The sequence below is a fragment of the Dama dama genome, chromosome 25, assembly GCF_033118175.1.
Source record: "Dama dama isolate Ldn47 chromosome 25, ASM3311817v1, whole genome shotgun sequence".
NCBI lineage: Eukaryota > Metazoa > Chordata > Mammalia > Artiodactyla > Cervidae > Dama > Dama dama.
In genome coordinates this window covers 37,057,318-37,071,848 of record NC_083705.1, presented here as the reverse complement: position 1 = coordinate 37,071,848, position 14,531 = coordinate 37,057,318, and the positions used below count along the sequence as shown (strand labels likewise).

Genomic DNA, 14,531 nt, shown 5'->3' with positions numbered 1-14,531 from the left:
ATGGCAGATGGTGGACTGTAGAAAGAATCTGCTTTTTATGCAGGTTAAATCAATCTGTTTATACAAAAGACTGACGCATAAAGTGGCTGTATATAAAAAGGTGGATACGGAATAAGATGTTTATGTGTTTTCCACATAACATAGTCCTCTAAATTTATGAATAGGCTGTGTATGTGTGTGTGTCTTAATTTAACAAACCTGTTTATAGCATTTTCTATTGCTAGGTACAATTTTAACCTCTTTACAAACATGTAAGTCATGAAGAATTTTATTGAAATATAATGTTCAGAAACAAGTATAATTAAAATATAAAAAAATTTAGACCATAGAAAAAGAAATGTGTAAGCTGCCAAGAAGTTTACTTAATAATTGTTATTTATGTGGAAGTTAAAACAGAGCTTTTCCATTAACACAAACACAAAAGTCAGCTTTCATTTTTTACTCTGAATCCCACCTCAGTCATAGTAAAATTTGCTCTTAACATTTAACATATCTATGTAATTTGGATGGTATGGTAAATAAACTTCTCTGCTTTTTCTTTTTATATCTGGATTTGCTACTGGGCCAGGGATCCCACCACCACTTGTAAGAAGGGACAGTGAAATAAATAAAAACTTCAACCCATTAAACATATTTATGGTAGACTGACTTTTATCCATAGATTCATAGAAAGTTATAATTGTATGAGACTTGGGCAAAAATTTAGTCTATCCACTTATAAGCAAACTGAGTTTCAGAATCTCCATGGTGATAAGATAAAAATGTAAAAACATATAAGTAAATAAATAGTTACATAAATGAGAGTACTCAGGCTACCCAATTTCATTTTAATCTAACATGCAAGGAACAATATACCTAAGGTCTCAACTCATCTGTCTAAGAATTAAAAAACAAAATGAAGCTCTCATGTCTCTACATGCTTGCAAGTATCACTTCCACTATAGCTGCATAATTACAATAATAATCATAACATCACCACCATCAACAACAAAACCACTGAATTCAGCTTATATAGGTCTCTTACAATTAGAATTTAACTTGTCTTTGTGATTATCACAATAGTTTTATGGTAGATAGAGCAGCCTTCATTATATTCATTTTACTGTTGAGGATAAAGTTCAAAGTTTTGTTAACTTGCTCGTGGTCTCATGGTAAGAAGCAGTACCTCTCCATTTGCTCATTGCAAATACACTGTGTTTTAAGCTATAGTATAATAATTGCTATTCTGTACTCTGTTCATATTTAGGTATTTAAGAGGGAAAAAGTCAGCCATGATCTGGTTAAACTATTTCCATTCTGAAAGCGATAGTACAAGTCAAGTTATTATTACAATATATCTAGGTAAAATGATAAAACCAGCCACTATAATCTGTATTGCTTAGCATTGCCCTCAAGTTATCTATTTCAGGGAAATATACTTTTATTAGATCAATGTCTAATTAAATTATACAGAGAAACATTTCCCTATGCTCAGGCTATTTCAATCACAACTTTGAAAGATAAATGACATCAGTTAAAATTATTGTGTTACTTCAGAAAAATATTTTAAAAATTCATCTTATTTATAGCAAAGTAGTAATTACATAAATCAGCAACAGTACATCTTATTTAATTCTAAACAGAAGACCTTAAATTGCAGACAAACAAATAAAGCCTTCAATTACAATCAATGCTAGAACTCGGTGTATTGATTATGCAATCTAATAAAATAAGCCTAGGAAATCCTCTGCTGTTGTAAGGCTGTGCAAAAGGCAGAAGGTATTGAGCACTTAGAGTTATTTTTAGAAGTCTAACCCACAACTTAAAGCTCTTTTTTTTAAAAAAAAGCTTTTTATTTTATATTGCAATATAGACAATTGAGAATGTTGTGATAGTTTTAGGTGGACCTATACATATAAATGTATTCATTCTCCCCCAAGATCCCCTCCCATCCAGGCTGCCACAGAACATTGAGCAGAGTTCCCTGTGCTACATAGTAGGTCCATTTAAATATAGCAGTGTGTACATGTTGATCCCAAATGTCTAACTATCCCTTACCCCCATCCTTCCTGGCTGGTTACTATAAGCTCCTTCTATAAGTCTGTGAGTCTGTTTCTGTTTTGTAAATAAGTTCATTTGTATCATTTCTTTGTAGATTCCGCATAAAAGGGATATCATACTACAATATTTCTCTTTCTCTGTTCGACTTACTTTACTCAGTATGACGATCTTCACTTAGTATGACAATCTCTAGGTCCACAACTTAAAGCTCTTATCCAATGACATGCATTTCTGTAGTGTTTTCGTAGCATGTATGGCTTGTGCATCAGGGTTACTGATCTGAGAGAATACTCTTGCTCTGGCTTCTAAATCTACACAAGCCTTATACAAATGTAAGTTTTACAACATGTGGACTGCTTGATCTTACCTACAACTTCACATAAAATTCAAATATCAAATAGTACTTAAGGTGAAACATATTTCTTGATTAGTAGAAACAAACCAAATATACTTTTTACTAGTACTAGAATGGTTAAATGCTAGAGTCTCAGTTCTGTATAATAAATCAATTCTCCAATCACATTACATTTCATTGTGAGTATGTGTGTGTGTGTGTGCGCACGCGCGTGTGTGTGTGTGTGTGTCTATGTATATTAGACAGAGAAAGGGAGGGCATGTGAGAGGGAGAGAGACAAGAGTTTCTTCTTTTCAAGGCTCAGACTATCTTCCTTCAGCCATATCCCTGAATTCACATACAGACTGACTTGGAAATCTGTAAGCAAACAAACTATAAAACAGACCAAAAAAAGAGAGAGTTTGAAACAGCTTGTTTTACTTTCTCTTTTTCTTTTTTTCTCCAGCTCTTGGTTCTACCAGCTTACAAAAAGACTAGGAAAATGGTGATTCAGACATAATTCCCATCTGTGATAAGCTCCTTTCAATTCTATAAATCAGAAAAAAAATACATGCACGATCATCCCATATTCAACATGGCATTACTATCCAAAGAAAATGTTGATGTGAAATAAGTTCTTGTTGAACTTCAGGAGATTCCTTTGAAAAATATGCTAATGAGCATATTCTAGCTATTTTCCTATGGCATGGAGAAGAAAACTAAGGTTATCTTAGTTTTAGGAAAGAAGCAGTTTTTACTCTAGTTCTGCACAATAAAAAAATATCATAATAAAAAGGCAAATGCTACAAGAAATGAAGTGTCCTTAAATTTTTTTGGTAGAATTCTTACCTATTTCCAATTCTAAAATTACCTAATGCCAATGCAACCCACAATTTTAACCACTATGGGCGTGGGACATGATAATCAGTGCTTCCTAAGAAACACTGCTTAGTACAATTCATGATGAAGACTGATCTATATCATCTTAACCAAATTTGCCAAATTTGTTACAAACTGGTCGACTTGAAGGAACACAGCCAGACAGTTCACGTATATGTCCTCTTAAACTTCCTCTGATATGGAAGGAAACAACTCCACGACTTACTAGCACAGCTAGAGAAGGCCTTAACAATTAATAGCATGTATTTCTCAGTCTATAGGGACTGTTCAGGAAAAAAAAAAGAAGTAAATATTCAAAGCTTAATGATTTCTCTTGTGCCTCACTTCCATGACTGATGCCAAATTTTCCCAAGCTAGTTCTAAAACGGTTAATCTGCTCTGATGAGTAAACAATCTTTCACGTTCAACTGGTTTGGGCACTAGTGCCATGGGTTAACAAAACCATCTGTGTGAGTTTGGCTGTGGGTATAGGTGTCCGTGGACCCAAGGCTTGCCTAGAAAGGGTGTAACAGTGTGCAACCTGTGTGCTGTCCCAGGGAGTACTGCGCCACTAGGTTCTCTAGACAGTGGAGAAGCAGTGGTAAACCTCAGTGGTACCAACTTCCATCAGACTGCAGATGAGGTTTGGAAGGAGAGTCCCAAATTCTCCAACCAGAGAATCAAGACAAGAAATGGCCTACTCAAAAGTCTCTCACACATCTTCTAAGATGCTAGAAATTATCTTGAGTCTCTCTATTTTAGGTAAGAAAGTAAAATCAGTGACATTTTCTGGATGGGCATGATTTAAATGCCTATACACTACACTACCTGTATACCAGGGCTTCCCTGGTGGCTCAGATGGTAAAGAATTTGCCGGCAATGCAGAAGACCTGGGTTTGATCTCTGAGTTGGGAAGATCCCCTGGAGAAGTGAAAGGCTACTCACTCCAGTATTTTGACTTGGAGAATTCCATGGACTGTATTGTCCATGGGGTCACAAAGAGCTGGACACAACTGAGTGATTTTCACACTACCCAAAGTCAGTATAACCTCCTTCTGTGGCCTGAGGTTCCCTTGACTGGCTCCAATAAGGTTCAGGCTTGACTCTCAAACTCTGGAACTGCATGAGTTTTAGATAGCCCCAAGCAGAGAAGGCAGGAGGAGCATCCCAAGATGATTTCTTTAGAGAAAGATAGGTGGCTCAGAGGTTAAAGCGTCTGCCTGCAATGCAGGAGACCTGGGTTCGATCCCTGGGTCAGGAAGATCCTTTGGAGAAGGAAATGGCAACCCACTCCAGTATTCTTGCCTGGAGAATCCCATGGACGGAGGAGCCTGGTGGGCTGCAGTCCATGGGGTCGCAAAGAGTCGGACACGACTGAGCGACTTAACTTAAAATTTGAATGCCATAAAATTGAAAGCAAATGTCAGAAGTAGACTCTCTCAACTGAAAAGATATAGGACTGGAGTCAGGTATGAATGATGAGGTGCAAACAGATTGCTGTTGCTTTGGAATGGTTCATGGCTTGCCTTTGGCTATCATTGGAAATGTATTATTGGTTAGAAAGTAATGGTTCAAAGGATTTTTTGTATCCTTTATTTTTTTTTTTTAGAGTGAGGTGGCATGCTGGGTTAGTGAAGAGTCACCCTTGAAGGTTGGAAAAGGATAAAAAATAAAAAATATATGTCTCCATATAAGGAATGGATCTTTGCGACACCATGGACTGTAGCCTGCCAGGTTCCTCCATCCATGGGATTTTCCAGGCAAGAATACTGGAGTGGGTTGCCATTTCCTTCTCCTGGGGATCTTCCCAACCCAGGGATTGAACCTGGGTCTCCTGCGTTGCATGCAGACTCCTTACCATCTCCATATAAGGATTAGAAAAGTTTATAGAAACTTGGGGTAGAAAAGAATAGCACTCAAAAAAGTAAATCCCAGAGCATCATTTATGATAAAGGTGGAATCTGAGCAATGGGTAGGGAGAGTAGCAATAGAAGTCATAAGGGAAAAAATATTAATTTTAATTATGTTTATAATGACATTAATACCATAGAGACATAAGGTAGCTTTATGAGAAGACATAAAATGTATTGACATTCTTTGTAAACAATAGGTGCCATGAAAATATAAATGATAGTGTTAGTGTTATTATTATTATTAGTCAGCACTACACATTGATAATGGCATGGTTGCATGAGGATCTCAATTATATATGCCAATCTGAATATATTCAAAGTTGATTCTAGTTATATGTTTTTCTCCATATTTTGTTAGCCACATTATGCAGGAGTAAATTGCACAAGTAAAACTGATCAATATTTTGACAAAGTATAAATACAGAACTTTCAGAGGTAGACAATAAAGGTGAAGAAAAATTAGTATTCAGAATGGTAATACAATCACAGGAATAAGAAGGGACAGGAAATTTTGGTTAAACTACTGATCTTGATAACATTATTGATACAGGAAAAATTTTATCTCAGAATTAAGTAAGACATTTCTAAAGACAAATTCCATAGTGAACTAAGAGATTTTCAAAGGCAATGGTCTACCCTGAAATTTAAAGAAATGATATGTACCCGTGAACACAAAACGAGGGATTAAAGCTAAACTAGAAACAGAATTCACATATCTCAAAGCCAACAGGTTGTCCCGAAAGTTTAAGAAAAACAACTGAGCCTTGTCATGTACTCCAGATGTTAACAAAGTGGACCATTTGAAAAGGAAAGAAGTTCCAGAAAACAAATATTCATGAGCAATGGACATTTGTTATCCTAACAACATATAAATAACAACATATCAATCACAGGGGCACTGATGCCATTTACTAGACCAAGCAGGAGTTTCACTTCACATATTTTTATTCACGAGTAAAACATGACAGGTTTCACTTCAATCAAGAACTTATTTATTTGTTAACCTATTTCTCTCTTCCATGATGCCTTTTCCCGTAAAATAAGCAACAAACTCCAAACAAATCTAGTTTACTCTCAATACTTAGGTGAACAGAGTTGAATATGATTTATCAAAATAAGAGACCACTCCCCTTTCCTCTAGCCCTAACTATTTACATGGATGCCCTCTACTTGGCTTTAAACAGATGTCCCAAATTCTGTGTTTCCAAACAGAACTCATCTAAACCAAGCCTACCAACATGGAAACCCACTGTTTCCAAATCCCCCAGCTCAGTTTACTGACTTCATATTGTAGTTCCCTTCTGTCCACTAGGTGGACCCAAAGCATCCATGCAGAAGGGCAGCTAAGAGGCTTCCCTGGTGCTCTAGTGGTTAAGACTCTGCCTTCCAATGCAGGCGACCTTGTTCGATCCCTGGTCCGGGAACTGGGATTCCACATGCTGTGGGGCATGCTGTGCCACACCTATTACCACAACTAAGACCTGATGATGCCAAATAAATATTAAAAAGAGAGAGCAGCTAAGCAGTACCTGTTTCCACTTTATCATCCACTCTACCATAGTTCTCAGGCCAGCAGGCTTGAAAGTACATATTTATAACAGAAAAAGTGAAAGTGAAAGTATTAGTCGCTCAGTCATGTCCACCTCTTTGCAACTCCATGGACTGTATGTAGCCTGCCAGGTTCCTCTGTCCATGGAATTCTCCAGGCAAGAATACTGGAATGGGTTGCCATTCCCTTCTCCAGGGACATTTCCTGACCCAGGGACTGAACCAGGGTATCCTGAATTGCAGGCAGATTCTTTACCATCTGAGCCACTAGGGAGGCCCATTTATTATAGAACAATCAACCAAACATACATAAACAACAATTTTTAAAAATCCTTTTTTTAATCATGTTTTTACAATATGGAAAACAACTTGACATTGCTAATACATACTATTATCGTTCATAGTCATGCTTCTGTGTACTTCTTACAGGATCATGACCCTGGCCAGTTGTTTCCCTTCCTAAGTTTTTGAAAATCAAATTATACTTCTGTGATGGACATTATGTCATAATTAGGTGCTATCATCTTGCAAGTGGTGGTTGATGCTAAACCGACCCTTCTGTTCTTTTACCATCCTTAGACTTTGATTCTGCTGCTTTATTCCTAAAGCTGGTTAGGGTCTGTTTTATTGTCTACTTTCTCTCTTGAACAGAACATAAAGCTCCTTTCTTTTTATTCTAGCTTTATTGAGATAAAGGGCTTCCCTGGTGGCTCAGCAATAAAGACTCCACCTGCCAATGCAGGGGATATGGATTCGACCCCTGGTTTGGGAAGATTCTCTGGAGAAGGAAATGGCAACCCACTCCAGTATTGTTGCCTGGGAAATCCCATGGACAGAGGAGACTGGTGGCTACAGTCCATGGGTTTGCAAAAGAGTTAGACACAAGTTAGGGACTAAACAATACCAAATTTGATAATTGATAAATAACATTGCATTGATTTAAGGTGTACAATATAATAATATATGTATCTATTGTGAAGTGATTATCACAATAAGTTAGTTAACATCCACCACCCCACACAGTTGCAAAAATATAGAATGCTTCAGAAATGTGCATGTCACCCTTGTGAAGGGGCCATGCTAATATCTGTATCCTTCTAATTTTATGTGTGTGCTACAGAAGTGAACACTAAAGCTCCTTTTCTTCACCTCAATGAAAGAATGTTTCATTTTACTTGCATTTTTATTGTCTGGATTATTACAAATTAAGACACAAATGTGGAGAAGGAAATGGCAACCCAGTCCTGTATTTTTGCCTGGAGAATTCCACGGACAGAGGAACCTGGCAGGCTACAGTCCATGGAGTCGCAAAGAGTTGGACACAACTGAGCAACTAACATATACACACACACCCACACACGACACAAATGACTACTTATTATCTCTATTTTAACTCCCTTCTAGTCCATTCTTTAGCAGCACATTCAATCTATGTACACACATGCTTAAAGCTTTCTCATAGCCTCAAAATTAAGTCAAATGTACCAAGGGGATCACACAAAGCTGACATCACTCCTATCTCTCTTTTCAGTCCCACTCCTTAACTTTGTTACCCCCTACACCAAAACCCAGACAGCTCTTGCCACCCTAAACTACTTGCAGTTGCCAATTCTCTCTCCTCCATGCCTTTACATAGGTAGTTTTCTCTGACTCAGTATGTGCTCTGGCTTCCTTCCCCTTTGGCTAGCCATTCCTATAGTCTTTCAAGATGCAGTTCATTTTCAAACATTCTCAAAGATCTACCTTTATCTCTGCAAATCAGCTTCTCATCTGTATAACCCATCACTTATCATGTGATTGCACTCTGCCACCTGTTTTTCTGGAAGCCTTCACCAGTATAACCAAAGCTTCCTAACCATCTTTGTATCACAAACACCTAGCAGTGGTTGATACTAATGGAATCTAGGAAAAATACCTAACTGACTTCAAAACAGTACTGGAATAGTATTCTACTCTACAATGTTATCATGCATGTGTGTGCTAAGTCACTTCAGTCATATTGGACTCTGCGACCCTATGGACTGTAGCCTCCCAAGCACCTCTGTCCACAGGATTTTCCAGGCAAGAATACTGGGGTGGGTTGCTATGCCCTTCTCCAGGGGATCTTCCTGACGCAGGGACTGAACCCACATCTCTTAAGTCTCCTGCATTGGCAGATGGGTTCTTTACCACTAACGCCCCCTGAGAGGCCCTAATGGTATCATAACTACCTTGAATTGTGCTGGAAGTTGAAAAGCCAGATGCTTTCACCTGAACCACAAGAAAACCAAAATCTCTCTTTAAGATTTAGGGTATTTCCACTGTGATTGAAATGTGAACTTTAAACTTAATGAAATCAAACAGATGCTCTTAGCAGTTTGATCAACTATTCTTCCAACAGATATCTGTATAGCAGATGGCATAAACAATTCAGCATATATTTAAAACTGATATAAAATTAAAATAACATAAAATCTTTCAAATTTATTAGGAATTTTTTCTTTCATGAGTGCCTTTTCAGGGGGCTGGCATCCCTGACTAATTTTCAGACATGCTCTTACAGATTTCTCCCCTCTTCACTTTCTTCCTTCTACTAGGAAGAAGGCAAATGCCCCTTTGCAATGTTGTTATTGTCCAGTCACTCGGCTGTGTCACACTTTGCGATCCCATGGACTGCAGCATGCCAGACCTCTCCATCCTTCACCATCTCCCGGAGCTCAAATTGATATCCATTGAGTCAGTGATGCCATCCAACCACCTCATCCTCTGTTGTGCCCTTATCCTCCTGCCTTCAACCTGTCCCAGCATCAGGGTATTTTCTAATGTAATGCAATGTTACATTTATGCTTTTCTGGACTCAACTTGAAGCACCACTTTAAGAATGTAAGTATCATCCTTTATATATTTTTTTCAGGAAATAAAGTTGGCACACATACTCAGTATATATAAACTGACAAGAAACCTCACAGAGACTACTTTTGGTTTCCTCAGATGAGGATGACGCACCTAGCACTGACAAAGGAGGAAAAATTGTTGTCCATTATTCAAATGTGGAAATGTCACCTGTGTAGTGAAGACAGTCCCTATAGGTCTTATGAGACAAGCATGAGAGGCATAAATATGAATATGCAGTATTGTTTATGTGGTGTTATCTTTTAGCTTCCAATCATCCTTGTGCATAAAAAAACACTAAATACAAAAAAACCCCACTATTTTTACTTTCTTAGTTCAGTTCAGTCGTTCATTCATGTTCAACTCTTTGTGACCCCATGGATTGCAGCACAACAGGCTTCCCAGTCCATCACCAGCTCCCAGAGCCTAGTCAAACTCATGTCCATCGCATTGGTGATGCCATCCAACCATTTCATCCTCTGTCGTCCCCTTCTCCTCCCACCTTCAATCTTTCCCAGCTTCAGGGTCTTTTCATAGGAAGAGTCAGTTCTTTGCATCAGATGGCCAAAGTATTAGAGTTTCAGCTTCAGCATCAGTCCTTGCAATGAATATTCAGGACTGATCTCCTTTAGGATGGACTGGTTGGATCTCCTTGCAGTCCAAGGGACTCTCAAGAGTCTTCTCCAACACCACAGTTCAAAAGCATCAATTCTTCAGTGCTCAGCTTTCTTTATAATCCGCCTCTCACACTCATACATGACTACTGGAAAAACCATAGCTTTGACTGGATGGACCTTTTTTGGTAATGTCTCTGCTTTTTAATATGCTGTCTAGGTTGGTCATAACTTTTCTTCTGAGGAGCAAGTGTCTTTTAATTTCATGGCTACACTCGCCATCTGCAGTGATTTTGGAGCCCAAGAAAATAAAGTCTCTTACTGTTTCCATTGTTTCTCCATCTATCTGCCGTGAAGTGATAGGACCGGATGCCATGACCTTAGTTTTCTGAATGTTGAAGTTTAAGCCAACTTTTTCACTCTCCTCTAGAATATAATTAATCAGATATAATTGTTCTCAATATGCTCTGATTGTCTCTTGAGGGTAGATAAAATGGCAGAGGCTTTTTTCCATACAAGAATAAACCATGAGTCTTTGGTGAACAAGGGCACTGAATTTTATCCCGTCCTTTATTATCTCCCATTAGTTGGCTGGTCGCTAAGTGTGTCTGACTCTTGAGACCCTATGGAGTGTAGCTTGCTAGGCTCACAGTCCATGGGATTTCCCAGGCAAGAATACTGGAGTGGGTTGCCATTTTCCTTCTCCAGGGTATCTTTCCGACACAGAGATGGAACCCTGGTCTCTTGCATTACATGCAGATATTGTCTGAGCCACCAAGGAAGTCCCACTATTCCCCATTACTCCCCCAACATATTTTAGGACAAAAGCAATTCAAACAGTCTATATTGCCTAATCTTAGAACTCCCTTGGCCTTGCCAGAATCATTCCCCATGTATGGACCAAGTAGCAGAGAATGCACTTGATTACACTAAAGTTTTTAAGGTGCTTTGCCAGTATCCCTGAATTAGTTTGACATTCTATACAACTCAAGACTCAAATGCAGTTTTCTCTCAGTGCAGTGTCAGGCACATAATCATTAAGTTTCAGTATACTGACTATTTTTAGTGGGTGGTCAGAGGTATTCGGTAGCTACTTATAATTTAGTATTAAGAAAATTGCCATTAATAATTTACTTTTCTGCCTAGTATGTTAAGGCAATATTTCTGTAATATATTGTTCTCGGAGAAAGACAAAGCAATTACCGGGGGAACCGTTTCTATCAGCTTTTGGCACTATTAGATCAAGGTCAGAGTTAGGTGCAGAATCTATAGTTTGAGTTTACCAAGTCATGTAGTATTTGACCTTTAAATTGCTGTTTTGTCGTGCCATAGCTATTGCAGAGAAAGTGATCCTGTTATATCCAGTTTCATTGCTAAAATAAATGCAAGGTCATTGCCTCCAGCAGGTGACTGGAAAGCTTACAGTATAATCTTCTTGATCTTGACACCCAAAACACAACTAAGAGTTTTTCTCAAGGCCTTTTGAATGCACTGAGAGATAAAAATAAATAAAACAATACGTTACTCATAGTCAGCTACGATCAATTTAATTTGGCCAAGCATACAAAAGCAGCTTCCTTAAATAAGAGCTACCCAGGGTCTCATTAGTGCAGATGAAAAAAAAAAAATCAAGGGCATGCTAAAGGTGTATGACTTCATGGTGGAAAATTTCAATCCTCCAAACACCTCCGGGTAAGAAACCGAAAAGCAAGAGGAACAACAACTGTCAGGCAGATTTCAAATTCTCGTTCAGACCATTGGACAAATACTAAGTTAGGAAAAAAGTTGAAATTCTAAATATACTGAGGTATATATTTTTACAAAGTAAGGTTGACATGGCTGAAGGCGGGTGTCGAATGTCTCTTATCATAATGAGTAGAACTTAGCATTATCTCCACACAAATGTGAAAGTGGAAGAGTGGGCACCTCAGAATTCTAAAATGACCTTTTCATGTGAATTACATCTTAGGGAAAAAAAAGTGATTTGTGAATTATTCTTATGAGTAGATAAAAATGCATTTTTCTGTTTATCTTTTAATCCTGTCCTGCCATATTCTGAATGATAGAAGAAAAGTGATTATAATGTTGAAATGCAAGCAAAGACGAGAAAACATATTAATTAAACTACATTTATTGAATAATAAATGTAAATATTAAACATATCTGCCCCATTAAACATGCATCTATCTACTTTAATACATACTTAACTATATATCATATATATTATACCTGAATATATAAAACGAGGATAGTTACCTATCAGAGCTCATCTGAGCTAAAAATTAATGCTGATAGCATTAATGGACTTGTGATCTATTTAATACCGCAGCTTTTAAAACCAAGAAGGCTGATCTTTTCTAATGATGTTATGGTAGGAAAAAGGTTATGAGTGTAGACTGGCAAGTCCATAGGAAAATAGTAGTAAGTTTCAAGTTAGATTCTGATGCTAATGAGTCAATACAATTGTCAACAGCTGGGTCCTAAGATAAACGCAGATGTGTAAAGAGAAAGCAAACAATCGTGGAAATGGAAGCAAACATGGTGCTTAAGGACATCAGCCATCTGGGAACTGCTCCTTTGAGGAGAAGCTGTAAATCAAGTCAGATTGCCTTCTCTATAAAAGTGTTTTATTTTAATTTGGAGATTTATCTAATTCTATAAGTCACTGGCATAACCCAACCCAGAAGTATTACCAAAGCATAAATTGCACATTCACACTGGAGTTACTTGTCTTCATCACAAAATATTAGGAGATCAATAGCAGTGTCCTTGGGCTCCTCAGGCAAGTGTCCCTTTGTGTCATGAAGCCCCAGCGATGCACAATATATTTTTGCCTGGTATCTCCTTGGACACTTTAAGGAATTTAAAAGGAATATCATATTGTGGTAGTCTGGGTTTGCTTTAAGGTAGCAAATATCTTGTGCCTTATTTGGGGGAGCTTAGAGTGTGGTTCACTATGACACTATACAGGCTTCCTTTGATAGACAAACTTAAAGACTGTGAACTATTATTTCATATCCTGAAAGAACTATGGCATAGTTACTAGGATGGAAAACTCTCATGGAAACACTGGGACAGTTTACCAAGTGGCTATTTATCCAGTACCTACAAATAGTTATTGGGAGGTACCTTGAATGCAAGAAATCCTCACCCCTTGGGAGAGGTTGATACCCCCATATCATGGGAAATGAGCTAGGAAGAAGGCAATAGTTGGATGTCACCCAGAAACCCAAAGGAGTGCTGATAATCAGGCTGCTGGAAAAATCAAGAGCCAGAAGTTCCCTAAGATATTTGAGTAGATAAGCAAGTGTTTCTATTAGAGATCTCAGAATAAGCTTTCCTGCTGGGAATTTGTTTACCCTTCCATATATGTCCTTCAGCTCTCTCTGTCCTAGCCTTTGCCCAGAAAACTGACTCGTTTGGATAACATAGTAACATGTGCTGACTTCCAGTTGGATTAAGTTAATGAGAAACCTTGACAGATGATCAGACAGAAGAATGTGGTCAGTATTTTGGACTTACACTTCAAAGAGAGTGAGTGGGCTATGTTTTCTGTTAAAGGTAAATTCTGTCAAAGCAGCCCCATCTACAAGACTTTGTCTTCTGGGTTTTAGTGTTGGGAGCAGTTCTCTGATTACCATCCTGGGCACTCTGCTATCTCTTGTGGTCTCTAAATTCCATTTACAACTTAATAAATAGTCTCCTTTCAAAAACTTCCTTCAGTTTTGTAACTTGAGAATGCCAAGTATACTTTGTGTGGACCCTGGCTATGTAGAATTTCAGGTAGAAAGGGCAGAAATACTAATACACCAGGAAAGAGAAATAAACTTGCCCAAGAGTCAAGACATGTAGGCTTAAGATATCAGTCACTAGTGATTCTGTGAACTGATTAGTCATTTCCCTTCTCTGGGCACCTTTCATTTTTAAAAACTAAATTTGAACTTCTGGGATGAAAATTTTATCTTTGCCTCTAAAATTCTTTCTCTTATTCTAGACACAGAAACAATTTGTTTGATTATAAGACCACAAATGCCTATTTAATACTCTTGCTGCATCCCAGGGCACATTGCTGATCACTTTATCAATATCCATTCCCCATTCCCTACAGAACCCTGTATGATTTGGGGTGACAATATGCCCAGCTTTATAAAAGACATTATTTATACTTCTTAGGGGAGGATGGGACAGCCAAGTGATTCACTACTGGTCAATGAGGTGAAAGTCCAGGTTACTGGGCAGAATTTCTGGAAATATAAGAGGCTGATACTTTGGCCACCTGATGCGAAGAGCTGACTCATTTGAAAAGACCTTGATGCTGGGAAAGATTGAGGG

General features: G+C 38.0%; 1 protein-coding gene and 1 non-coding gene across 2 annotated transcripts in view; both read right to left on the bottom strand.

The window, feature by feature from the left end:
- The window catches only part of HCN1 (hyperpolarization activated cyclic nucleotide gated potassium channel 1), a 436,515-nt gene that overhangs the window by 145,575 nt on the left and 276,409 nt on the right, over positions 1–14,531 (bottom strand). The gene's annotated exons all lie outside the window — the stretch shown is intronic.
- Positions 7,742–7,844, bottom strand: LOC133046880 (U6 spliceosomal RNA). The gene has a single exon (XR_009690584.1). It is a non-coding gene; the product is annotated as a U6 spliceosomal RNA (small nuclear RNA).